The following is a 27448-nucleotide window of genomic DNA, read 5'->3' on the forward strand; positions in this document are numbered from 1 at the left end:
ACTCAGACTTACAAGGAAAAAAATATTTTACTTTAAAAAGATCACATAGAAAATAGAATTAAAATTCCATTTCTTTTGGTCCAGAATCATCTCTCATTTTGGACACTATATTAAAGCATCTTTCCTCCTGTTCCTCCCAAAGTAAAATTACTCTTCTCAGCATGAGAAGCTTATCAGAAGCTTAAATGCAAAAAATTCAGTATAATTATTCTTGAATTTTCATTTCAGAACTTGCAAACAGAATCTCCCTTCACTCTTCCTCCATCTTTTGCTCTGGGAAATAACAGTTGTAAGGAGAAGAAAAACAAAAAGTTGCTATGAGAAGATATGAATATTTAAAGCTTAAAAGTTTCCAGTGCTTATGGCTCATGTCTAAAAAAAGCTTGTTACTCTCAGTATAAGTGTAAACCAATATAAAACATTAGTAAAAAGCAGAGAGAATTTATCAACAGGCCAAGTGACTAAAATTCAAGGCTCTTGCAGTGATCAAATACCTAAATATGATACAATGATGAGAGAAAATGTAATTTTTGCTGCAGTGGCAGTGTGGGTGCATTTGACCATCATGAAGCAGCTTCCTGCTCTGGGAAGTTTTGGGACACCTCTCCTGAGTACACCTAAGTGAGAGTTTCCCTTGCTGAATCTCTGTATTACATCTGCTTACACAGGATACCACTACCAATAGCTTTTTACACTTTAAAAACAAAGAGGCTTCTGTTTGTTTGTTTGTTTGTTTTATCATGAGCAATCCTGTTGCCAGGTGGTGAGTTCAAAACCCACAAAAGGAGAAGCCTAATTAACTAGCAACGCTGAACAGCTAAATTGCTGAAGCCTTGGCACAGCAGGATGGAGAATAAATTCATAAGAGAGCAGTTCTCTGAGGACTGTGAAAGCAGAAAGGATATGTCTGCCTCAGGAATCCCCAAGAACACAATGTGGAGCAGAGGGAAGTGAAAGACCTTGCACACCCTTACCTAGGCACCCACCCTTGTTTGCCATCAGAGACAAGTCACTGAGCTACAACACCCCTGTGTGCCCATTCACCTGCTCAAACCCTTTCCCTCTGACCAGCAAAAGCCTAAAGAGTGACTTATGGGTGGCCACAAGAGTGGCTAGTGGGTGACTGTCTGAAATCTGGGCACTGTTTCTTTTCTGATGTGTCCTTCTCTCTGGTTTTCTCAGCAGATGCTCAATAAGAAGGTGCAAACAGACACCCTGAAGCCAAGCAGGAGGTTCTGGGTGAGAATGTACAACTGGCACATGTTACAAGGCACTTGAGCATTGCACATGAGCTCTGACACAAGAAGGCAGTTCTATTCCTCTAGGTTGAGCATGTTTGAGTGGATAAGCCAAAAACAATTGTCACACTGGTCCAGTTTTTTCCTACATGTACTGACACTCCAGCAGGGACCATGTTAAGTTGTGGCTTGTGGGAGCAATTTTATTTTATCATATTAGTACATAATGGATTTATATTGCATCTGGAGAGCAAGAAAGGAAAAAAAAACAACCAAAGACCACTGCTGGAGTAATACACAGCACAATTCACATTAAGTAATAAAAGTATTGGTTGATTCCTTCCATCCTCCCTGACCTCTCTTTCTATAAGTAAAATTTAATATTCTTTGGTAGCCTTGCACATAAGCTTGCACAGAGATTTACAAATGCCAATTTGGACGTGCTGTCAGTGGAACTCTAAACTGTATAATGGGATTGCCCTTGATGTTCTGTGTCATAAAGCTGGTGTTTTCAAGAAGCTGTGCAAAGGGGAAAGACCTTTCAAAACAGAAAAGACAGAAAAATAGGATGAAACACAAAAGGCTATTGGTTTGTTGTTGCAAACCAAATCTTAATTTTGCATCTGAGTTTCGATTAATTCCTAGATATTTTGATAACATCCGTTAATAAACTATGAAACCCACTTTTGTACAGATTCTGGTTTAGCAAAACTTCACAATCATTTGACCCACAAGAAAAAGAATACTATTTATACAATTTCCTAAAAGACATGATTTATGTCATGGAAATTGGTATTGTAAGAAACATGGATTTTATTCTCCATATTGGGAAAAACATTCCCTAAATTTCATTTCTATACTGTTGCTAAACAATGTACTGTAGGATTATGCTAATATTAACCCACAAATTTAGCAGTTTTGTCAGCCTAATTCTGCACAATTAGCACCTTGTAAAAATACACAAACATCAAAGTAGTATAAATAATAATGTATTAAAATGTAAGAGCATTAACTTTACTATTTAAGGCCATTCTTACAGATAATAAAATAAGAAAACTTGTTCTTGTCAAGAAACTTCTACAATTAAATTGCTTAAAGAAAGAGCTAACCCATTTTCATAAGTTTTGATGTTTTCATTTGACTTCACAGAATTCATGTGAGTTCTTAATTTATATTTAATTCCTTTATCCTCTCTGCATTTGGACTCCAAGTGATTATCTCATTTTAGACACTGCTGTATCTTGATCTTGATCTCAGGTTTTGCTGTGGCTCCATTCTGGGACAGCACTTAGCTCTACATATTCTATTCACAACTTTGCCTGTCTTTCACCCATAAACTACAAATAAATGACAAACTGCAACCAAAACAAGCATAGCAATGCCATCCATCAATTCAAAACTTAATTTTCCTCCTCTTCCCAGAAATTAGGCTCTGCAGCATTACATAAATTAAAAAATTCTACATTACAACTGCATTATAAATATTTCGATATCTTGAATTGTATTGATTGTATTATTCTTCTTGCCCTAGTTACTGATACCAGGCCATTCAGTGTCCATCTCTATCAAAGAAAATGACAAATAAATTGGCTAAGAAAAAGCAAGGTCATGTCAGTCATTGTTGGTTTTCAGGCATATGGAAATCCATTTTTTATTATACATGAAAGACCAATAAACTTAATAAACATTTACAATTAATAATTATACAGCAAATGCATTAGATTCTAAGAGATGTTGTACATCAATTTTTTAAATAGAAACACCCCATGAAATTTATAAAGCATACATTCTTTTTCTACACTAACTAAAACTATCTATTAGGCATATGAACTTGAAAATTCCAATTCTTTGTTTCCTACAAAGTTTTCCTTCATCAGAGCAGAGATGCAATAATGTATTTTAGAGAACTTTGCCTCAACACCTGCATTAAGTGTAGTTAACAACTTTTCCCTAGAAAAAATAAGAAAAATGCTTGATTAATGTGACCTAGGTGAAAGAGCAGCATATTTTGCAACTCTCTTAAACATTAAAAATACCCATGCAAATGGTAATAAAACCAAAAATTTCATTACTTTTTGAAGTGTAGCCACCAAAAGCATGATAAGGAAACCCCAAATCAAAAATTTTATATGAAACAAACAGTGACTCAATTCTATGGAAATCCAAACCAGTATTTCTGCCTGCATGTGAAAGATATTACACACATTACATCCTCGAAAGGTGACAGTGCACACCACACTTCCAGCCAGGATTCTGCAGCTGTAGTACTACCCACCCTATGGCTGCATCCATCTGATGAAATTAAACACGAGTGACAACCCACATGAACTCCTGACTGCCAGGGTGATGTTCTCCACCCTTCCCCAGCCCAGGGGCTCTGACCTGCCAGAGGCCAGTTCTGATGTGGCACAGCAGCATGAGCTGTCCTCAGCCTTTAGGGAGAAATGACCGTGAGGAACCTCACCTGAGCTTTCTGCCCAAGGCTTCAGGGCCAGTTTTAAACTCAGACCTTGCCCTGGGCTACTCTGTAAGTCTGTCCACAGCACATCTTTCTCATGCAGCCAGAGCCAGCTTTGCTCTCCTCTTTCAGGTGTTGTGGGAACTTTGGCAGAGGTCCCTGCTCGCGGTACCTCACCCCAACCTTGCTGTGTCTGGACACTCTCAAACATCCCTCCTGGAGCTCTCCAGAGTTGGAAGCCTCAAATGGCCTGTGTGCTGCTGTTCACACAACACTCTGAGCAAGTATTTCTACTGCCCTTCAATGTCCCAGCTCCTCTGACTACAGGGTGGTGGCTGGTAGGTGGGGCAGCCAGCACAGAGGACACCTGTCCTGCTAAGGGGTTTAGACAGCCTGGACTGCCCAGCTACACCCACTGACCTCCCATCCCAGTGACCAAGTGTCCATTAACTGCTGGAGCACACTGGACAGGCTCCTGGAGAGAGCCTCTTCCACCCAGGCTTGATCTGAGCTAAATCCAGAGCACTCTTTGGTGTGAGACAGAGCACAGAGAGCAGCTGATCCCATCCCACATGAAATACTCATGGACAGATTCTCAGTGAATGCCAGTGAAATCCAGCAGCCCATTCTGGTTCTCAGGTTCTGCTGCAGTTCAGATCCCATTTGGGACCAGGCTCAATGATAATTTCCACAGCCTGGACATAGAGGCAAGACCAAGATTTATAGAGAGCTGGAAAATCATATTCAATTGGGAAAAAATCAGTTCTCAGAAAACTTTCAAATTACCATCATAATTCATAAATTAAAAAATAATGTCAGTGAATTTGTGGCATAGAGCATAAGTATGTGTAAGGCAAAATATATCTTACAGGATGTCCCCTCAGTAGTCCCCTGCAATTACTATGAAATTCTTAAATCCCATGATTTCCAATGGCAGAGTTCTTAGTTCAACCTGTAATAACATGTTTGATCCTCCAAAATTGCCCTGTTCAATTGTGTTTTGTTTCCACTTCCTATCTTGAAATCCCCCTACAACAGTGGCTTTAGAGCAGGAAGAATAACAGAAGACAGATGACACCAGTTAATGCTGGCTGTTGACTTCCTGAGCCTGAAAGATGTTATTTATCCTATTTAAGGTGTGGTAGATGTGTACAGAAATATATATAATGGAAAATTAAATGTCCATATTTCAGCAAAAATCATAGTAAATCATAGTCCTTAGCATTATCATCTTAAAATACTGATGCCTCTATTGACACAAGGTATTTTATATCTTTTACAGCTTTTCAGTCAGTTAAAAACCTTTCTAATAAGTCATTGTTGCTCATTTGTTTTTTGGTTTTGTTTTTTTTTTAAGTTTACAATAAAATTTCATTTAAAACTCCTTTACATTTAATTTGGAAAATTCATTTGAGACAAGAAACTAACGTCCAAGTAACAGCTACTAGGTCTTACTGTAAGAGTAGCATACAGTAAACAGCTCTGTTTCTTCTGAAACCAAAATGTTGATGACTTAGAGGACTTAAAGGAATGGAAAGCAGAGAAAACTGTACTGATAGAGGAGAGCATTAATCATTCTGCTATCAAGGAGAAAATATTTGTAAGCAATAAAGAGCCTGTTTAGATTAAATACCCTACAGCATCTTTCCTCTGTTTAACAAAAACATCTTAAATAATTCTGACAACTGTAGTACAACAGAAAAACAAACAAAAATCTATACTATACTCAGAAAGTATATTTTCCAGTATCATTGGAATTAGTAACTATTTTTACAGTAGTGGCATTTGAAAGCTTGCTTTTTAACTTTGACTATGAATAATGATTTGCAATCATGAAAAAAAGTATTTGCAGTGTTCAGGATAAACAGGAAAGGCAATGCATTTTGTAGAAAAGGAGCTGAAGGCCCTACTAGCACCTAAAACCTAAAAAACGTAAGTGGCATGTTTATGAGGGATTTTATATATATAAACATGTATATACACAAATATATATTATCCATATATTTATATACCCTAATTATATGCATTATTTATTTAAAAATGTTCTGAATATTATACATATTTTGGTCTTGTGAATAACAAAAGACTTTCAACATTTTCAAGTAAAATTTATCACACTAGAATTTCTTACTTCATTAATAAATAGCAAAAGACATTTTGGCAAATTCATATGAGTGCAATATGGAGAATTTAAACAATGTTCAGATGCCTACAAGGGTATAATAACTCAGAAGATTATTATCTCCAGTAGAGATATGCATAAGAGAAGAAGTCATATTCTACCCCTTGATCCAACTCAGTTAGGAGAGCCCCTAATGACTGGACAGAATAACTTCCAGTGAGTCCTGGAGGTCACTCTCAGGAGCATAAACTGTGGCTGTCCATCCAGGAGAGGTTTAGGGTGGGTATCAGGCAAAGGTTCTTCACCCTGAGGGTGGCTGGGCAGTGGAACAGGCTCCTCAGGGCAGTTGTCACAGCACCAGCCAGCCAGAGCCCAAGGGGTGTTTGCACAACTCTCAGGCACAGGGTGTGACTCCAGAACTGCCCTGTGCAGGGCCAGGAGTTGGACTCCATGATCCTCTGATCCTTTTCAACTCAGGACTGTGATTCTGGGTCCATAAAGAATGCCAAACACATCATCTTCTCTGTTCATCACTGATCTCAAAAATTAAAATATATCCGAGAGTAGTTCAAATTATGCAAGCAAACTATAAATTCAAAGAAATTGTTGCTGAGATGATGCTAAAGGCCAGCTTTGTGCAATGTTACATGGTCAGCTGCCACTGCAAAGGCCTTCAGAACTCTTTCTGGGCAGAGGAGAGTCTGCATTGCACATCCTATTCTTCAGTAATCATGAGGGGAAAAAACAGAATATAATTGAAACAGACTCTAAGGTTAAGAAGATTAAGACTGTAAAGGTAACTTTAATGCAGTTTCTGTCTTCATTTATCTCCCACCTCAAAAACCTTTTTTTTTTGTTTTGTTTTGGAACACAGAACTGAACCAGAAATCTAGCCTTTGGGGCTACAGCAATACAGCAAGAATCAATGGAAGCTGAACAGACATAGCCTGCTTATCAGAGAGAAAAAGCTCACATATTATGAGGCTCTGATCTTTCATATAATCTGTGTGTCAGTCCCACTGGACAGTAAGAATTATTTAGAGAATAAAAGCTCTGAAATGGAACATAAAAAAAAAAGCTTAATTTAAAACTGACATGTTCAGTTTAACAATCTTTATTCACACTCAGTAAAGAAAGTATTTAGTAGTATTTACTACTACTTTAGTAGTATTTACTACTACTTTAGTATATACTACTTTCTCAGTAAAGAAAGTAATTACTAATATAGTAGAATATATGTGTATTTATATTAGCAGTCTTTAAATTAGCCATAACAATATTATAAATGTTTTTACTCATTCATTTAAACTTTATACTGAGATATTAGAGCTCTGCTTAATTAACATGTTCCATTCTCTCCTGATTTGAGTAAATTAACTTTTACTTTCTTGCAGAACAATGTGCAATTTTGATACTAAAGAAATATAGTTAGATTTCTTCATAAGAAATTATGAAGAGAAAAAGATGAGATTTCAAAGCAGTTACAATTAACTTTTAGTTATTAAGTGTCTCAGATTGAGATATTCTTAGTTAATACCTGTTAATTGAACTGTCAGATGTATTAAAACAGACTTGATTAAAATGTCCATACTTTGCCACTGCTACTGTGACTTAAGAATTTAATAAGGCATATTTTACTTCTCTGTAGATAAACTAACCAAAGAAAAGTGATGCACAAAGCTCTGCAGAATATTCATGCTGTGCATTTCACAAAGTGAACTTTTCGTAATCCATATTTGGATGTTTTTGAGAAACCCATTTTGGTATGAAAGTTCACAGCTTTCACAGCTGTAAATCTTTTCAGTATTGTATCACAGAAAAGAGCCTTGGGTGCTTGTTAGCATAAAGAGTTGGGCAGCATGATAGAGCTGCCCATCCTTTAAACATGCACACACAGTCATGTTAACTGGCACATAATGATTTCCTAGTCATGTTTACAGCAATAAGAGTTTTAGGGTCTTTATCACCTCATTGTGTCATACAAAAACAATAATCAGGCACCATGAGACATTAAGTCTAGGAACATTTTTTGAATTATGTTCATTTGGCCTATTTCTTTCTGCAACTGCAGCCTCTGGGAGCTACAGAATTTTTTGTGTCATAAAAACCCCCTGAGAATGCTTTCCAGGAAAATTGTCCAGGATTCACAATGAGAATTTTAGTTGTTACATAACACAGGCTTATGTTGAATTTAATGCAGATGATTTAATTTGCCCATAAAATCAAGAGCTTTGGAATTTGGAAATAAATCTTCCAAGCAGATTTGCACTTTTCCTCAAATCAAAAATAAATAGCTATTGTTTGGACTGTGGAAACATTTACTGTTTCATTAAATTTACAAAAAGAAAATCAAAGCAGGAAAGAATCTGGAGGAAGACTGTGAACAACACATAAGAGAAGAAGGGGCAGGGCAAGGTTTGTGCTGGAATAATATAATTTTTTTTCTTTTAATACTGATCCTCTCTGTTAGAAGGAAATATGGCACCTATGACTATTAATATTTAGCACAATGAGCAACCCAGTTTTCACATGAAAAAATGAGATGCTCCTAAGAGCAATAAGGTACAACTAAGAAGTGAAGATTTACAACAGGGACTGAAGAGGCTTCAATTCCCTGCCCTTATTAAACTCATTTCCCACCTTACCTTGTGGCTGGCATCTCAGGGATTTCCAGCCTAGCAACACATTTCTTTCTCCAGCTCTTCAGATCTAATAGAGAACTGCTTGCCAGATACACAAGTCAGAGAGAAATGGCAGTTTAGACAGGAACCAAAAAGAAATGGCAGTGTCACCCTGGAAGACGAACCTGACACTCCAATCCCAGTCGTGGTCCATGACATGTCATGGCTGTAAGACAATCATTATTGTTTCTAACAAAGCTTGGACAAATAACCAATAATTTCAAATTATCATTACATTTTGCTTCAAATTTGCAGAACTGAAGTTCCAGGGTAAAAACTTTTTTATCAGTAGAAAGAAGCACTGACTCAGATTTCCACAAAAAGATTTTTAGATTACCAGTGCTTTGTCTCCAGGACTAAAGAAAGTCTTGAAAATCCCTCCTTGCTTGCCAGAGTAACAAGCTAACTGCAGTGGATGCTTCTGCAATTGGTTCTCCACAGACTCTTTATCCTCTTCCTCCTGTAACTAGGAAACCCACAGCAATAGTCCCTGGAGGACAAAGTAATGACAGCAAAGAAGCTCTTTAAGCTTAAGCAACTTCCCCTTTCTGAAAGTGGAAGGGCTGTACAATCCCATTTACAAGATGACAGCCGGCTTGATTTCTCCAAAAAGAAAACCCCTAGAGTAGTTTAAAAAAGGCTCTCAGTCCTCTGCCAGCTCCTGGGGATCAATACAGCATTCTCATTCAACTAATTTCTCCCAAATTGCTGTGGGAAAAGACATGCTAAGTTGTTTAACTAGAGAAGAACAGTTGTTTTCCATCAAGCTGTGGTGAGGTATTTTTTTAGTTCTCTGGGCTCTGATTATGTCTTGTTCAGTCCCAGGTGAATCTGGTGACTGTCACAGGAACATTCCAGCACTGGATAAGAACCATACTGATCCCAACAGGGCTTCTCCAATACAGAATGGACTGAAACTTTTATGAAAGTGGTGCTTAACTGTAGAAGAAAAAAATAGCAGAATACACACATTGTGGTCTATAAACACAGATAAAAATACTGCACTCACACCAGGATCTTCCTTATAATTTTAGAGAAATCGTACTTTTGTTGTTCCTTTAAAATTACAAGGTTAAATAAGTAGATTGAGATTTTTTTAAAATGTGTTTAAAATTCAAACTTAGGGCTCTACATACTTAAAAAACCATAGCCAAGCAGGTGTTTAAATTGCTTGAAATTAGCGTGGAAGAAATCATGCTGCTCATTTGGAGACATGCACACAAAAGAAAAAGAAGGAGATGAAAGGTAGAAGGAATCCTACTCTTTTCTGTGCTAGCCAAAAAAAGCCCAGTAAAACAAGCTGTTTAAGAATAAAACAATCCTTCTTATTTTTGGACATTATCCCTAGGGAAAAGCTTTGACACATCTACAAAGTCAACTTACCTATGCTTTGCTTCCCTTACACAGCAAACATCTTAAGGTTCCACTTCAGGGGTTTTTACTAGATGGAATTACATCCTTGTATTACAAGGTTCTGTAATTAATTTATTCTACTTACTATAAATATGTCTCAGTAGAAAACTGGATGACAGAAGGAGCTGCACATTAGTGGAAATCACACACAACACACCATTTGTATTACTTATAATATCAAGGGTATTAAAATGTGAATCCCTTAAAATTATATTTTATCCTAATTGTTAGATTCTTCATTGTCAGAAGTAAAAATCTTCTTTTCATATTCTATGTAACTTCACATACTTTTTTTAATAGCAATTTAACAGTCACATCTATAGAGAAGTTTTACTGTGTATGTGCAATGTACATACATCTATACTTGTCTGTATATATATGTATATAAAGGCTTTATTTCAATTTTTCAGTCTGCCTGGTACACACTGATGACTTCAGTGCATAATTTACATTTCAAAGGATACTTCAAATTCAAAAATGCTGACTAGGGAAAAAGTTCCAATTCAAGGATTATCACATCACTGTAGCAAAGATTTCTTGTGCTTTCTACTACAAAGTGGAAAAAACAGGGATGCAGTAAAAGCCCAGGACTAAAATTCAGAGCACCTACTCAGAATCTGTGTGCCACTCTGGGGTAGTGATCTATCTTTCTTTACTCAAACAGTACCATGCCAAGCCTAACTGTAAAAGACTTGTGCAGATGGAGTGCAAGATTAAACCTGTTTAGCACTGTCAAGGCTGACCTGGCTGGGTGCTGGGTTCCTTCCAGGGTGAACATGCACTGCACAGCCTTACACCTTTTCTGACAAAAAAAAAGAGAAGCCATCTGCAGTAGCTGGTGGCCATAGCTTCCATCATTCACCAGGAAGTCAGCTGGACCAGAGTTTGTAAGTGGGTAGCAGATGAAGATTTGGAAAGTTATTTAGGTTGGATATCAGGAAAAGGTTTTTTACTCAGAGGGTGGCTGACCACCGGAGCAGGCTCCCCAGGGAAAGTGGTCACAGTACCAAGACTGACTGACTTCAAGAAGCATTTGGACAATGCTCATGTCCAAATGCTCTTGGTGGGTCTAGCATGGGGTCAGGAGCTGGATTCAATATTCTATGATTCTACTACTGTCATCATAAACTCAACTGAGAATGTAGCCCACAGGAATATACTGTGATACTCAACCTCACTGCTGTAAGTCTATAAATCCAAATGGATTTGGATAAAACCAAATCATGGCACCAACAACTTCACAAATAAGAAACAAGAGATCAATAGATTTCTGTTGTAGGGGACTGAAGAACCCCTGAGTGCCAAGTGTAAGCTGAGTCGTGCTCCATACCATGGATGCTGATTTCAGGAGTCTGAAAACAGTCACTAGGTCCTCATTCTCATCTACTAGTTTGGAGAATGTGAATTTGCCCTTTGTCCCTCTCTCCTTTAGCTAACATAGGGCTAGGCTGAGCAGTCATTAACCTGAAGGTGAGGTTTAGCTCACTAGATGATTTGCTGAATTTGCACAGAATATCTCCTTTACAAATACTGCTGACAGCAGCAGAAAGAATACTGCCAGGCACTCTTAGAAATACCAAATATGTAAAATAACTTTGCATTCATGATGGTGGTGCACTATTTACTAATTATTTTATTTACCTAGGACCAAGGCAGTGCATAACAAAGTTATCCCCATTACCTATTGCTATTCTTCTCTGCAAACAGGGAAGGAATCTGGAGCATCTTAGCTTGGGACCCTTTGAAAGTACTAAGCAAGCAACCTGCTTTCATTTAACCTAGCTGGTGAGGAACCCTGCTTGCATCCCAAGATTTGCAAAGGTGATAATGATGAAAATATTTAAAAAAAAAAAGAAAATTAAAATGGAAGAAGAGAATCAGCTGAGCTGTCTGGCTGTCTTGTGAAAGACAGTATTGTTGTTTTGAAGTTAAAAGAAAAGAGAGAGGTGAAATTTTAGAGAGTTAAAACAGTGTGGTTTTTTAAACTTCTGCTCCGTAATTCACTGTTTAGTGACCAGACACCACTCTATGCACACTAATCAAAGTTGGAAGTTCATAAAATAGAAAAATCTTTGATAATGATATGTCTTAGAAAACTGTGAGTTGTTCACAGACCTTTTTATTTTCTTTTGAGTATGACCTTCTCCTACTCTATTCATGGACATATCATATTCAACACTGTAGAAGCTTACACAGCATAGAATTCATCTGTGTGGTAGTCTTCATAAAAAGTGTGCTCTTCCTCTGTCTCTATCAGAATCTTGGAGAGTCTAGAGGCGACAGATTGCACACTGCCAAAGCTCCCAGTTATGCCAGCACAAAAAGCAAGCTGAATCAAGAACCCCATTTCTAGCTTCAGTCTTGCCTATTTTCCTTCTAAGTACACAGAGAGCTCAAAGGCAATTCACTGAGGTATCCCTGAATGACTATAAATGCTGATTTATCATTTCTGCTCTGTCTTAACATGTCCTTTAATGTTCAGATCATAGCAAGCACGTTCTACATTACTGTTTCAACATTTCTAGCAGCTGCTCTCAATGCTCTGTATTCTACCTTTCTATTTGCAGGACCATGCTATGCAAGCAAGGCCAGTAAATTACACTATTCACCAGTATTTATAGTTCTCTAACTTCCATGCAAAATGTTCCACTCAGACCCCTTTGTCCCTGTTCCCTTAGCAACACAATCTTTTCATTTATCAAGTCCATTACATTCCCTTCCACCAGTGATGTCCTTGTTGCATCCTCTCTCATCAGAGTGGCCAGTGAGGCCAGAGTGGTGTCTTCACTTTTTCTTCTTGCCTTGAGTTATCTCTTCCATGGCTTCCAGTGTACCAGGGCCAGGAGGTCTGTGGTGCTACCCAGCTCAGCTTCTGTAGCTGTCTGGTCTTCCACACTGTTTTATGATGTCACTGGCTTCCCTGCTTTAGAGGAATATTAATACTTTGGAGGACCATGAATAGACTATTAACAGCCACACTTACTGAAATAACTTGAGTTGGTGAAGAAAAAGGCTATAGAAGCTGTGATTAGGTCCTATTTTCTTTCACCAGGCAAGATACTACATCTTGCCTGCACTGAGTGTCTTGGAGTTGATTTCAAAAACTAAGCATCTGTAACTTCTGCTACTATTGACTATAGCATTAGATGACAAGTCTGAAAAAGAGGTTTAATAAAAACAGCAAATCCAGGTGGGAACTGACTTGGAGACTCAAAGCTGACTGCTAAGTCTCTTTCTATAAATGCTTTCATAAATTGTATATTTGTGCACTGTTGCTCCATGGACCATAAGCTGAAACAAAGCCTTGTTTCAAAATTATTTATTTCTCTTTCAAGACTCATTCTTGAGTCTTGAAAGACTTCTAGTGGTCTTTTCCTACTTTTTCCTTTACCATAGTAGTGCAAATCCACTGAAAGAAGTGGAGCTGACTGACATACAGTGCCAAAAAAGAGTCAGCATTAGGAGGCAGAAGACAGGTTGTTACAGAAGTCTTTTTCTTACTTGCCATGAAACTACAGATCCCCTTCTCTTTGTCTCATGTGGATAATTGCCCTCTCATTTTTACAGTGGAACAGAGGTATTGTTTACAATTGGTAAACTACACACAAGTATGGTTTACAATTGTTTACAATTGTTTAAAAACTGCCTTTTCAGAACTGAATGGAGAAATGATGTCAAAACCACAATAGTGACCAGCCCAGTGCTTGCTAGGATCACCATGTTTCATGGGTGCATGAAAACACCTTGGAAATAAGCTCTGTCCTGCTGCAGTGTGTGGAAGATGCAGAAAGAGGTGGGGAACTGACCAAAGGATTGTGCATCCAAATGGGAGAAAAGAAAGAAATGCAGTTGAACTGGCACTGCTGTTGTGCCAGAGGATTTAAAGATAGTGACGAGAATTGTTGGTCTGTTTAGTGCCCTGCAGGGACAAAGACACTCATGGTTATTAGAGGAATTTATTTCTGGGCCTGCAGTCTCCCACAGTGTCTACTAAAGAGTATCAGTTCAGAAAGGCAGCAACATTTTCTCCTTTTCCTTTACTGGCAAACTACAGTAGTTATCATTAATCACCTTGACAATATGAAAATGCAGCATTATTCTGTTTAGTAGTTCTATGCCTTCTGATTTTTCACTGATCTACCACATTGTCAAATGCTATACCCACAGACAAGATTCACAGTTGTGTGTAGTGAAAAAGGAAAAAAAAATAAAAAGAAAAATGCTTACAGCAAACCTAATTAAAATATTTGAACATGGGGTGTTTTGGGCCTTAATGGTTTTTAACTTCCTGCTTGATTATATTATTGATTTGATTTTATTTCATTAGCATAGTTGCTTTTAAAATTAATATTCATTGTAAGATGATAGCCAGTCTTTCATCTGTTTAGGAAAGCCAGAAATACTTTTTCCATTATATAAAAGCCTTATTGGTGATATCTTAATCCTACCATTTCTACCCTAAAATCAGAGGGGATAATAGAAATAAGTCACTAATTATGGAAGAGCCTTAAAAAGTCCAGAGGAAAAGATTCATGGAACAGTAGATATCTGTAGCACATTTTTGTGTTACACGAGGGCCTGTGAACCTGAGTGGAAAAGAAAAACTCAGAGATTCCCAGATTTATGTTTCATCTTGGTTTCCAGCTAGTCAGAGGGCATTGTATGTCCTGACAAGCAGGAAAAATATGCTGGAAAAAGCACTTTTCCTGTTAGCCAACCCTGCACAGCACTGGGGGCATGGCAAAGCTACCTGGCTGCCCCAGCCCCATGGGCGCAGGGCCCAGGGGCGAACAGGCTGGGAATAAAAGGGGAAAAAACAAGAAAAAAAATAGCACAAAAAAGGGCAAATATTTTTTGAACACTTTGCTATTTCTAACATCTGACACAGCTTCTCACTTCAGTCCCTCCTTCTGTCCATAAATGTGGCACTTGAGGGAAGTGTTCATGTGGGTAGAGCGTTAGGATGGAATTTAAGGTTCACTTCTTGGCTAATAGGAACGTTTGTTTCTAACCTTTAAAAGCACCTGAATACCACAGCTCTTTCTGTCTTATTTATAAACTGACAATGATATAATTTTTTAGGATGTTTTGAGATGATTTAGCCAGATTTGTTAAGGAAATTCAAGAAGAGGAGATAAGGACTAGATGTGGAATTATGAACTATTTAATACATAAGACAGCTTCTATTACTGCTTTTGATTAATTTTCATTAACCAGTGACATCTGAGTAGAAGTGTCTTGTGCACAGCCAGAAAACATTTCTGAAGGTTTTGCCAGAGAGAAGTCATGAGAAAATCTCATGGATCAGGGGAAAGAAATGTGTCTTGAGTGGCCCTACAGTACCACAAATTCAAGCCTTAAATGCAGAATGCCTATCATGAAAGAAACTATTATCTGCACAACATTATAAAAGGGCAGAGTCCAGCTTTGAAAAACCAAAATATTCAACCAATGTCTTGATGATTTTTAGGAAAATCTGTTATGTAGTGAAACTTGCAAATTAATTTGACTGATTATTTATTAGTTCTACATGGAAAGCAATCACAATTTCTGCATTTTATATGCTATATTAATATAGGCAGTCTGTACTAAAGACTGAATCATGTTAATAAATATTTCTGCAAAATATTAAAAATTAAACATTTAAACAACACATTTTAAACAAAAGATTAGTTAAACATTTTTTCAGACTACATTCCTAAACTATTAATTTTCCTGAGTTAACGATTTCTGACCTTTTACTGCTTTAGAACTCAATGATGATTCTGGGAGTTGAGATTTACTATTTTTATCAGCATCCTATTTTCAAAGATCCCTTTTAAAAATCAAGGTGACAATTTTATCATGTTGAAAACATTAAATGAACCTAGATTTTGGCATACAATTCTGAGATGATGGATGAAATCTGAGAAAGCTAGTAAATAAGTACTAAATATCTGAATCTTAGAAATCAGAATTCTTTAAAATGTGCTTGCTTCTAAACAGCTATTGAAACTGAGCTTATACTGTTGGGTTTTTCTTCTTTCCTCTGAGAATGTAGAAAGGGACATTATTTCTACTATGGGGAATATATGTACAAATTATTGATTTTACATCTATTTAAAGAATATTTAGGATATTCTCAGCTACATTTTCCTTATATTTTGCTTTTCTTTAACTATGCTAACAGACAAAACATAAAAGTATTGATAGCCTATTGTTTTCCTTCAGTGTATTCCCTCATTTTATTTGTAGAGAATTCAACTTCACATTACCATATCACTTCTTAGTCCATATGATTTCTTTCTGAAAAGATATAAGACCACCATGAGATGCATACTGACAAACTCATAGGATCTGACACCTCTCATGAGTGAATTTCTGTGCATGTGTGAGTATCCCACCCATAATAATATTATGAGAAAACAAGGCAAAAATTCAGCTCAAGTTGTTATGATCACTACGGAAAATAAAAGGGAACAGGGAAAAAAGAAAATTCTCCCCCTCGTGGCAAGGAAGTAGCACAAGCCAACTTCTTAGCTTGGTATTAAACATCATTGTCAAACGTTCTGATCTGAGCTAAAGGAATAATGTACCTGATACACCAGGTAAAGGCCTCCTTTTGCCCAGGAAGAGGAGTGCTCTAAAGCCCTATGCCTTGAGAATAACTTTGCAAAACCATTTAGAAAGCAAAGCTTTCTGGCAGCAAGAGCTGTGCATATAGGTGTTTTCAACTAAAACCACTTAACTTCCAGTTCTGCCAAATAATGTGCTGCATCAGTCAATAATTTCTGGACCTTAAAACCTTATAAAGATTGAATCTCTTTACCCTTTCTCAAAATGGTTCCAAATAGAACTGCAACATCTCTCAACCTGAGAGCAAAATTAGAATGGAGCAGCTAAAAGCACTTTCATACATGCATGCAAATACACACATGAAAACAAATGTACAGAGGATTCAACTTATAGCAATGCTTTATACTTAAGAAGGCAAATTTATGGCCAGGAAAAACAGTTTTGCAGACAGACAGAGCACTTTACAATAATAGCTAACAAAAATGGTGGAAGGAAGCTCTTTGTTTAGTAGTGGTAAAGGAAAATCAAACACTATCACTTTTAGAATTTTATTAACTAGAACTGACAACAAAGAGTTTGAATGTTTGAAAGAAACACTGTGAGTAAAATGACAAAGTATAACTTAAAAGACATTTCTGAAAATCTGCATTGTTAGAAATCATATTCACAGTTTCTGGTTTGTTGAAAAGCAGATGCTTGCTTTTCTGAAACTTTTAAAATCTTTAAAAGTTCAAGAAATCCAAGTCCTTTCCTAGATAAGATGGACAGACACTGCAGGACCACAGAACAATAACCTCTGATTATTAACATATTCCAGAGGACTATATCAAGCAGATTCCAGAGGGAGACTGCAGGAAATCTTACTGATGAATGCATGAGACTTTACATATCTTAAAAAGAGAATACTTATATCAGAAGGTCCTGATTTCTTTGCAGGATTTCCCACCAGATGAAGTACCCCCCACCATTCAAACAAGCATTATGCATTATCTTCATGAGTATGACATCACAGTTCTAAAATAATACAATTGCATAAAATCTGAAAAATATAATGAATCTATAAAAAAGGAGAAGGACCAGCAGGATCCCCCTGCCCTTCATGCTTAAAAACAAGACTGAAGAAGGTGAAGTCTTAGAAGTAGATAAGGGCAAGTCAAGAATTATGTCACAGAATTCAAAACAAGTCTTTTCCCCCAGACAGGCTGAGCCCCAGGACACAGAGACAGCAAAAGCTTTACAGCCCAAGAAGCCATTGCCTTTCTGGTCTGGAAGTGCATGTAGCCTGCTCATATCTAATTTTCCATCTGCTAACAACCCCAAGAGGGTTGTTCTAAAGTCCTGCATCACTCATGAGGATTAAATCAGAGGTGGAAAAGTCAACATGCTTAGTCCCAGAGCTGCCATTCAGAGGGAGCTAGATAGACTGAGCCAGCAGAAGCCCCACTGAAATAATCATGAAATGCAAAGTCCAGATCCTGTGAAGGAAGAACCCCTCACAAGAATATAGTTTGGAAATTGATTGGCTGGAAAGTGGCTTTGAAAAAAAGGATCTGGGGTACTGTGGGCAGCAAGTGGGACATGAGCCAGCAGTGTGCCTTGTTAGCCAAAACAACCAAATATATCCTGGGCTGCGTTGGCAGCAGCACAGCCAGCAGACAGAGAGAAAAGATTACCCTTCCTCACTCAGATCACACTGGGCCACATTGAGAACACAGCGTCCAGTTTTGCACTGGTCAAAACAGAACCTTAATGAACTGGGGTGGATTCAGCAGGACAACACCACGAAGTCATGGGACTGGGGCCCTTGCTCTGTGAGGAGGTCATTGAAGGGCTTCAGTCAGGCTCTGTGGAGGGGTGCACAGTGTGAGGATGAAAGAAAATGAGAAGTTTAGACCAGATATAAGGAAAAATTGCACCATGAGGACAATCAAGCTGTGGAACAGGTTGTCAAGAAGTTGGTCAGTCTCTGTTGTTGAAGGTCTTTAAGACCTGTCTGGCTAAAGTAACCTGGTCTACTAGTGTTGACCATGTTTTGTGCAGAATGTTAGAGAGGGAGAGTCCCTGACAGTCCTTCCAACTGGAATTATTCTCTGATTCTTTGATGCTGATTAAGGAAATGAAAACTCTCTAAGTCACCATAGCTAGATCTCACACAGCTCAGGAAAAAGGGAAAATATGGCAGCAAGGTGTAATCTCAGGGAGATAAGTTGCTAAAAGGGATTCTAATGAATTTTTTATGCCTAACAGACTAAGCAAATAAAACCTAAGGAAATGAAACTTCAGTGATTATGTTGTCCATCATTCATTTCCAATAATAAATTTTCTAGCCTTTTAGCCAATTTCAGCCAAATCCGAGAAGGAAGTCTCAGAGGTAATTGTGCTGTTATAGGATTTTGAAAAATTGGTTGCTGGAGAAAAGAAATAACATTTTACTTGTTTTAACACTCCAAAAATACAAGCAGAGGGTCCCTGAGTTCCATTTTGATTGGCAACTGTATTACAGCCATCCAGTTAACACATGCACAGATGCAAAATTTAAGTATGCTCTGTATTCTATGGGAATTCTATCTGAATATTTTGCTTTATTGTTTTTCAATCTTGGGGCCCACCTCTTTTTAATTTTCTTGCTGTCATACAAGACTTGTAGACAGAAACAGTAAATCAGATAATCTGGCTAGAATTGAGGCTATACAATCTTACAGTGTTATACTTACATAGCCCTAATAGATAGAGAATTGCCTCAAGGTCTTAATGGAATTATTACTAAACCAAATTTTCCTGAGTGATATCAGCCTTAATAATATAGGAGCACAGCAAAATAATTGTCACTCATTTTAGTGTAACTGCTGGAAGAAAATTTTCAACCTTACGGTAGGAATTAATCTCTATTTTACTAGAAAAACAACTAGACGCTTAAAATTACCAATCAGATGAAATAATGGAAGTCTAACCTAGAAGGAAGCTACATATTCCAGGAAGAAACAAATAATATAAGATTAGAAAAAAGTACTTGCAATGCATTTATGGCATAGTCCCCTGCAGAAGACCAGAAGAGAAGTGGTTAAGCCTGTCTCAAACACTGATAGCCAGAAGGCCAGACCCAACCAAGGGCTGTTGGTGAGAGCATATTGTGAGAAAGAACAGCATGTGGCTGCAGAAGGGGCCAGGCAGAGGTAGGGCAGTACTTTCATGGGACAATTGTCCTTGTTCTCCTGGAGCTAAGAACACAGTACAGGGCAAGTACAGGAATGAGGTCGAGGAGAGGCCATGGACTGTTGGCCAAAGGCCAGCCCAAGAGTCTTTACTCCCCGATCAAGACTCCTAAAATTCCCCACAAACTCTCTGACCTATTTTCAGAGAGATCCAGAAGAACAAATTGAAGATGATAACTAATTTGCATAGAAAGCAAGAAACTTAGCTCCAGGGTGGGGAAAACTTAGTTTTAAAAGGGTCCCTCCACAAAGCCTGGGTGGTGCTCGCCCCATCAGCTGGATCCCTGCAGCTCTTTCTCCCTTTCTCTCTTTTTTTTCTCTTTTATTCCCTCTCTTAAATTTCTCTCTGTCTTCTCTGTCACCTGACCCCTTAGTCAAAATCCACCACTGCTTACTTATACTGTAGCACTTATACCAATTTCCATCATGTGCATAATTTAGTAATAAAACTTTGTAAGTGTTTATGGCCCATCTGACTTTTGTTGTTCCTTTTTGAAAATGGAATCTATAAATTTTGGGTACTCCCTTCCTGTTAAGGATTGGATCCACAGTCCCCCCCAAAATAACAGTAAATAGGAACAGATGCTTTGCCTACTTTTACAAAACATCCCTCAATACTCCGCTTCAAGTTAAGAAGGAAATTCTTTCCTATGATAAACAATATCGTAGCTCCACAGAAAAATAAAAATAAATAAATAGAAGGCTAAATTAATCTCAAGAGTAAAATATTGGGGAGCAGAAACTACTCTAATAATGTGCAGCATACCTAGAGCTATAAAACGGTTTTTGTCAGTTCCATTGCTGTAACAGTTTGGATCACACCAGAAATATTAACTAGCTTTCACCAAAATCACCTCAAACACTGACTTGCCCATAAAGAAAAGAAAATTTCAAAGCTGACCACCCCTACTGAACTACTCAAGGTCACTAGATGAACCTTGTAATCTCAAAACTATTAGTACCAAGGTCTATGACTAACACAAAACTTGCTGCTTTCTACTCCAAACTTAATGTCTGTCTTTGTCTCTTTGGCACATAGGGGTTTATGTAATACATATAATAAAAGAAAAAAGTTCCTTTCAAACTGCCTTGGAGGAAGCAAGAGAAAATTATATTTATTAGATGATAGCAACAACATGTACTGAGAGCTGAGAAACAACAGTGATGAAAACTGTATAAAACAGAAAACTGTAACTTCTGACTTAAGCTACAGATGTTAAAAGACTAGGCTCCCTCTACTGCCAAAATGCTTTCCCAGGAAGTACTTGCAGGGAGGTGTACACTGCACCATGGCAACCAGAGAGCAGCAATTCCTTAAAAACCTTAAAGGGAATTCTTCAAAGGAGCTCACCTTAGTATATCCAATATGCACTGGACCTAATGGCAGTTCCTGCAACCTCATCCTTCATCCATTGCACAGCTGACCCAGCTAAATATTCATCCAGCTAAAAAATTCTGGCACAGCACAATGCAATGATTCAACACCAAGAGTGAAAGTGTAGCTTCTTTGTCAACACTTACAGAAGGTAATAGAAGTCACTGCACATAACGTTTTGGACCTGAGGATATCCTGCAGTTAGGCTATATCTACATGGATGGATGCAGCTAAGCATGAATGAGCTCTGCCTGTGCTTTGAGATGGTTGGCTTTAAATCAGGACTATCTGGGAAGTTACAGAGATACACTGACACAGCATTGTCCCTAAAGCAAGTATACCCTTCATTCCAGCTGTGTCTCATAGCTTATGACACTGCCCAGGATGTCACATTTTCTTGTGTATCTGACATGAAGGCCCAAGACAGTTCATATCCAGATGGCTCAGAGTCTATTTGCTTCTGCCTGCAATTCTCTTCATACATATTTGCATTCCCATAGTTCTACAGCCCACATATTCATGACTAAGCCATAACATTTCCCAGACATTTCAGTGAAAATCTTTGTTTGTACAGCAGAAAAAGGCTCTACAACAATTCCTGTATGAATGTGGTGCAGTTTTGTCACTGAGCATTTTACAGTAAAGTTATGCTAAGTTATGCTAATTGTCAGCCTTGAGGGTTGATGATTTTAAAACATACAAGATTCTTTTTCAGCTGAAACACTTTCACAGCACAAACATGCTGAAAGACTTTCACATGCAAGAGCTCCTCTACTTATTAAAAGAAATTCTGAATTAGTTATTTTCACCTCATTTTACAATACAGGCACCTTCAATTCCCATAAAATTTTCCTGTTTTAAACTCTTTAATTACACTATGACAGGGATTTAAGAAACATAGCTCTTTTCCCAAAAGCTGCAGTGTTATTTCTTATCCTGCCTCAAATTTGCTACTAAAGTTTAACGAATAATTTTAGATTTCACTTATAGCAGTTCCATTTAGAAGATGATCTTATATATAGTGCCCTGTGAAAAGAGACATTTTAATGGCCATATATAAGGTAAAAATATTTTCCAGCTTTGCTTCAAATTTAACCTGTTTAGTTATAAACTAGGCCACACAAGTATTTATATTTATACTTTGGTTTCTTTTCATTATAAACATTGACAGAAAGCCCTATCTAGATTGTCCATAAAAAACATTTATATGTTATATTACACCTGCTTGTTATACATTATTTTATACTTATTTGCTAGCAATTAAATATCCAGTGAAACTTACCAATACATTAACTTCATGGTGCAATATTATGGGGGCAAATCAAGTGGCAAATTTGTTGCAAGAATTTGATTATATAGCAACTGCTATGGAATGCATTTTTGTACAGGAAGCAGGGTATGGAAATAAATTAACAACTAATGCTGGCTGTAAGAGTCAAGCTTTATAAGCTGCCCTTTTCAAATTCTAAATGAACAATTTGAGTCTTTGTGAAAGAAAGGAAAGAAAAAAATACCCTACCCTGCATGTAACTAAGGCATGGTAACTATTTTGAGATTAACATTAGAAAGGAAATAATTTTCTTCACTCATTGGGGATGAACTAATCTGTTCTGGTTTTCACTTTCACCTTGAATCCTGAGCCAAGGGTAATTCTAATAACAAGACTTACAACCTCAACAGAAATATGAGAGCAGATATTTTTTTCAGAAGAAAACAGCCACTACTTCTCACTTTCTCTTAAAATACCTATGCCTTCCACTAGTTGCTTTTCTCCCAGCCCTGAAACAAGGCCAGCTAACACTAATTTTTGTCATTCACTTTGTCAGAGTTAAAGCAAGTACAAAGAAATGCTGACTGGGCTTAGTGAAAGAGATGTATAACAACACATTAGATATAAATTAAACTGCAATGTTTTGTTATGCTTTCTACTTTAAGATTAATCTCCCCTAATTTTATCTATCCAAAAATAATGTCTCTAGTCTTATCTTGTCTGGTCTCCCTGAAGGGTCAGAGACTCACAATATATAGTGCAGCAGTTACCTGTGAAAGGATTGCCTGGAAGGATTAAATTAAGAAAGAACACAGGCAAGTACTGTCAAATAGGTAACTAAAACTTGGATAGCTAAAGGTAGGTCACATGGCTCATATCTTCAATGGCTTCACATTTACAGAGCACTGTTAGTGCCTCAGATAGAAATTGGAAATCCACAACTGAGAAACTCTGGGAAGGAAAACATAAATAGCCCAAATGGCTCCCTAGTATGTCTAATTAAAATTAAAGAATCACCAACAATAATTCTATTTTGATGTTCCTTAAGATAGATACGGCACTCAAGGCTACAAACTCATTTTCTTAAAAGTTCTTAATGTGCCCCTTTTATCTTTTGGTTTCAGTTTGGATTCTTTGAAAGGCTAAATAGTTGTATAATGAACAGTCACAAAGGGATTCAGACCTAAGCATGGTTTTATAGTGGAATGTTAATGAGAAATCTATACAAGATTGGCATGGAATGAATGAGAGAGTCGGACCACTCTCAAGTAAGGGGTGGAGGCCATGAAAGAAGGGCTGAGGTACCTAATTGTTTCTGGAAATCTATACTCAATAAAACAATTTCCTCTGTATTCTTACATCTGGGTTTGCACTTGTCAGTTGCTTATGCTTACTCCTCCAAGAAAAATTCTCATACTATGAAAAGATAGCTTTACTCCTAATGCCTCCCTTGGGCTGAATGCACACCTCTTGATACTGTATCTCCATAATTTCTACTAAGCAAGAAGAGCACAGAAGCTGGACCTGATTCAGATACCATAGACAAGAATGTCCTCGTGGCTTGCTGGTTCTGCAGTAATTCAGAACATGGGCAGGTTACTTACATTTGAAAAATTAATGGATTTCATTGCTTTTTTCTAATATCTTGATCCATGGATTGGATTAGTTCTTCACTCAACAGAATATATCAGTAAGGGATGATGACGTCTGCTACTACGTGGTCGTAAAAATATTACCACAAAATATTATTTCTCTGAAAATGAATCAATTCTTTATGTGTAATAAATGTTTTCCTTCACCCTTACCAAGCTAATCAGCAGCTAATTTAAGATTATTCAGAAAAAGCTGACAGTTTTACTGTTATCCAAAATGAAACTAATCCTTAGTATAAATCCATTAACTATTTTTTATGGTTTTCTCTTATTACTATAAAAATTTCTAGATGTCTGTGAATTTCACACAGCCTCAATGTATTTTTATTATCATTATTATGGATTTCCTATCTTTTCTTATAAAAGATTGGCATATCACTTTTTTCTACTTTTCAGAATTATCTAGAAGCACTTTCTAAAGATATCTGATATCAACTTCTCCACATTCTCTCACAACATTTAATTTTTAGTGGATTTGAGATTAATTTGATGTGCATTAATATAGTCAGTAATGTAGGCCCTGGAAGATAATTCTTAAATAAGACATGAAAAAGGCAAAAAATTAGTTGCCTGGAAATACAGTATTTTGCTTTTGAATTATATTCATTTGAGTATTTTTCTTACTTTTTCTGCCTTGTGTGTCTTCTTTTTTTTTCCTTTTTTTTTTTTTAACATCCTCATCTGCAATTCCTAAAGAAATATTTTAAATTAACATCTATTCTGCAAAACTTTGTTGCACTTCATTGATTCAGTGATTTCTGACAATTTCAATGCTCCCTTAATTTTAGGGAGCAGTTGTTTACAGAAGAAAGACTTAGGCATAAATATCATGGGAAGACGATATCCTGAAAAGACAAACAAGACCTTTTACAACTGGCATGCTGATAGGACAAAGAGCTATAAAAGATAGTAATTTAAAAGTCTATCTTCTATTGTGGTGTTTTTTCCCAAAAATTATATGGAGAACATGGAAATAAAAAATTATATGTTATCATTTAATTGGTATATAGGGACCTGGTGTTAGTGTCACTTCCTAAATAATCATGATTAATACCAAAAAGACCCCAGTATTTGAGACTGCTGGAAAGAAGAAAGACTATTGTGAAATTCTGGTACAAGGAGAGGAAAAACTGTAACATCTGAGTGTTTATTCTTACTGGCACTAAAACCTTACCTTTCAAAATTCAGATTCTATTATCTTAATACAAGTTGTGGAAAGATTACTTGGAAATTTAGTATCAAGGAAAGGTTGAAGTTATAAATTAAATCACCAATTGCTTTTTAGCTCACAAAAGACAAATCAGGCCACTGCTGTTTCCTGGACTTTGTTTTGCACTCATAAAACTGAAACCAAGGAAACAAATTCCACTTTGTAAGATGATGCCACTCCCATTTATCTGTTGGGAACTCAATGAGTTACCATGTTCTGATATTAATTGGAATATAGAAAAAAGTCACTCCTATCAAAGAACCATGCTTAGATACAGGCTTGACTTAAAAAATAAGTAAGTGAAGATTAGTGTTTCACTGTGTTTGTGAAAGAATAAAAAATTTGCATTTCTCCTAGGTTTCTAAAGCCACTGGAAGGGTACTCTAGGATGACCACAGCATTTTTGCTCTTTTTTTTCCAGTGAAATATTGTCTGTTATACTACACTAAGTACAATATGGACTCTTATTTAAATACAGGAAATATGAAAAAGGTAAAAGTGTGAAATAAGGTTTTCAAAAACTACAGAAGAGCTGCACTTGTAAAGCTATTTGAATGCTCAGTATTCATAGTGTATTTCTGTCAAACTGGTGCAGGCTCTGCTATAAAATAAACTGAAAATCTATTTTGATTTCTAATTAAAAGGAACTCCCTCTAGAGTTAATTACAAAGTATCCAGATATGAATCAGGACTTCAAGGAAATCAATTTCACACAAAAAATGCAACATGAAGGTTTCTAATGGCTTCTATAAGATTTAGAGTAAGCTCTCTGCTAGTAACTACAGTGGTAAGGAATGTTGCTTTGTTCTTCCATCTGCCATGGTGATAGTTGAGTTTTGATTTATTAAAATAATAATTTCCATTTTATTACAAGCCTTTGATTTCATGAAATCAATATTCAGAAATGAACATAGTTCCAGTATATTTGTTCCTGGTACCTTTCAAACATGGAATACTCACATTCATTTAGACACGCTCCCTTGAAAGCAAGACAGCTCCAACAATAATTCCAAACCTGTCCTTTAGCATCATCATCAATAGCATATCTCCTAAACACAGCTTCATCCATGTCTCCAGGGCAGAGTTACACTGATACTTTCACCCCTTACAGACACAAACTGCTAGAAGTAAAGTGCTAAAGGCCATATTGTCTTCCTTCACCTCATCCCTTGGATTTGTGTGCAGTCCAAATGCCCCTCAAAGAACAGCAGATGCTATAGGGACCATCTAGAGTTCAAACAAAACCTCTTTAAGGCTGATACCAACCCCAAAATATTAAAAAGAAAAATAAAGGTGTGTGAATCAGAGAGCAGTCAAGCTTACCATCACCTTGAGCTGCTGTCCATCCTACTGAACCCAGGTAAGTGCCCCAGGCAAAGCTAGACAGTGATCACACTTTACAGTTCTCCACTGCCTTAATCTGATGATCTCAAAATACTTGACAAACACTAATTCATTTCACCTCACAAGACTTCTGCTGCTGGCTAAATACCACTACAGCCTAAGTAATGAATAATTGAGTGTCAGTGATCATAGTCCAAGCTTTCAACTAACTAAATTCCTGTCCTTGCTATGCACAAGTGGCAGAAAATGCATATTAGGGGATTCCAAAGGTTTCTCAGAGACTGGTCTACTAAAACAGCAACAGGCTGGGAAAAGCCACTCTAGGGAAAGGATATTCCACAGGATTCTCAGAGCTTGGTGTTCTAAACCAGTGAGACTTTGGGCAAAGCTCAACAGCAAATATCTCCTGGTCTTATTATCTCTGCGAGCAGATTTTCTTCAACCTTTTTTCTAACTTATCCTTCATGTCTATACATGGCATCATGACTTAGAAGGAATTTTCTAACCACACCAGAACAGGACTTGCTATTTGAAAAAACCAAAACCAACAAAACAGGCAAGGAAGAAGAATTTGTAAACTTTACCAGACAATAAATCTGTCTCAGTTTCTTACACTTTAAATGTTGAGACAAAGCAGAGATGACACAAAGATTACTGACTTAGAATTTTTGTACTGTTTATCTCTCTGATTATTTTTTTTTAAGCTTTACTCTCTTCTCTCTCCAGCAATCTAAAATCAAAGCTAGCGACTGGTTGACAGTGGAAATAATGTCTCTAGGAATCTGCAAAGTGACAGCTGTATAACAACATTTCTAAACAAAGAAAACATAGAAGTTACCAAGGATTGGATTGTAGAGCAAAGTCAGTACAGCCTAAACCCACAGGAAGTATTTTTTTTTCTTCCAGTTACTGTTTACA

The 27448-nt window shown here is 37.0% G+C and overlaps 1 protein-coding gene across 6 annotated transcripts in view; it reads right to left on the reverse strand.

Annotated features, from left to right (window-relative positions):
- DMD (dystrophin) overlaps nucleotides 1–27448 on the reverse strand; it is a 971087-nt gene that overhangs the window by 538057 nt on the left and 405582 nt on the right. The window lies entirely within an intron of this gene.

The sequence above is a fragment of the Serinus canaria genome, chromosome 1, assembly GCF_022539315.1.
Source record: "Serinus canaria isolate serCan28SL12 chromosome 1, serCan2020, whole genome shotgun sequence".
Lineage (NCBI taxonomy): Eukaryota > Metazoa > Chordata > Aves > Passeriformes > Fringillidae > Serinus > Serinus canaria.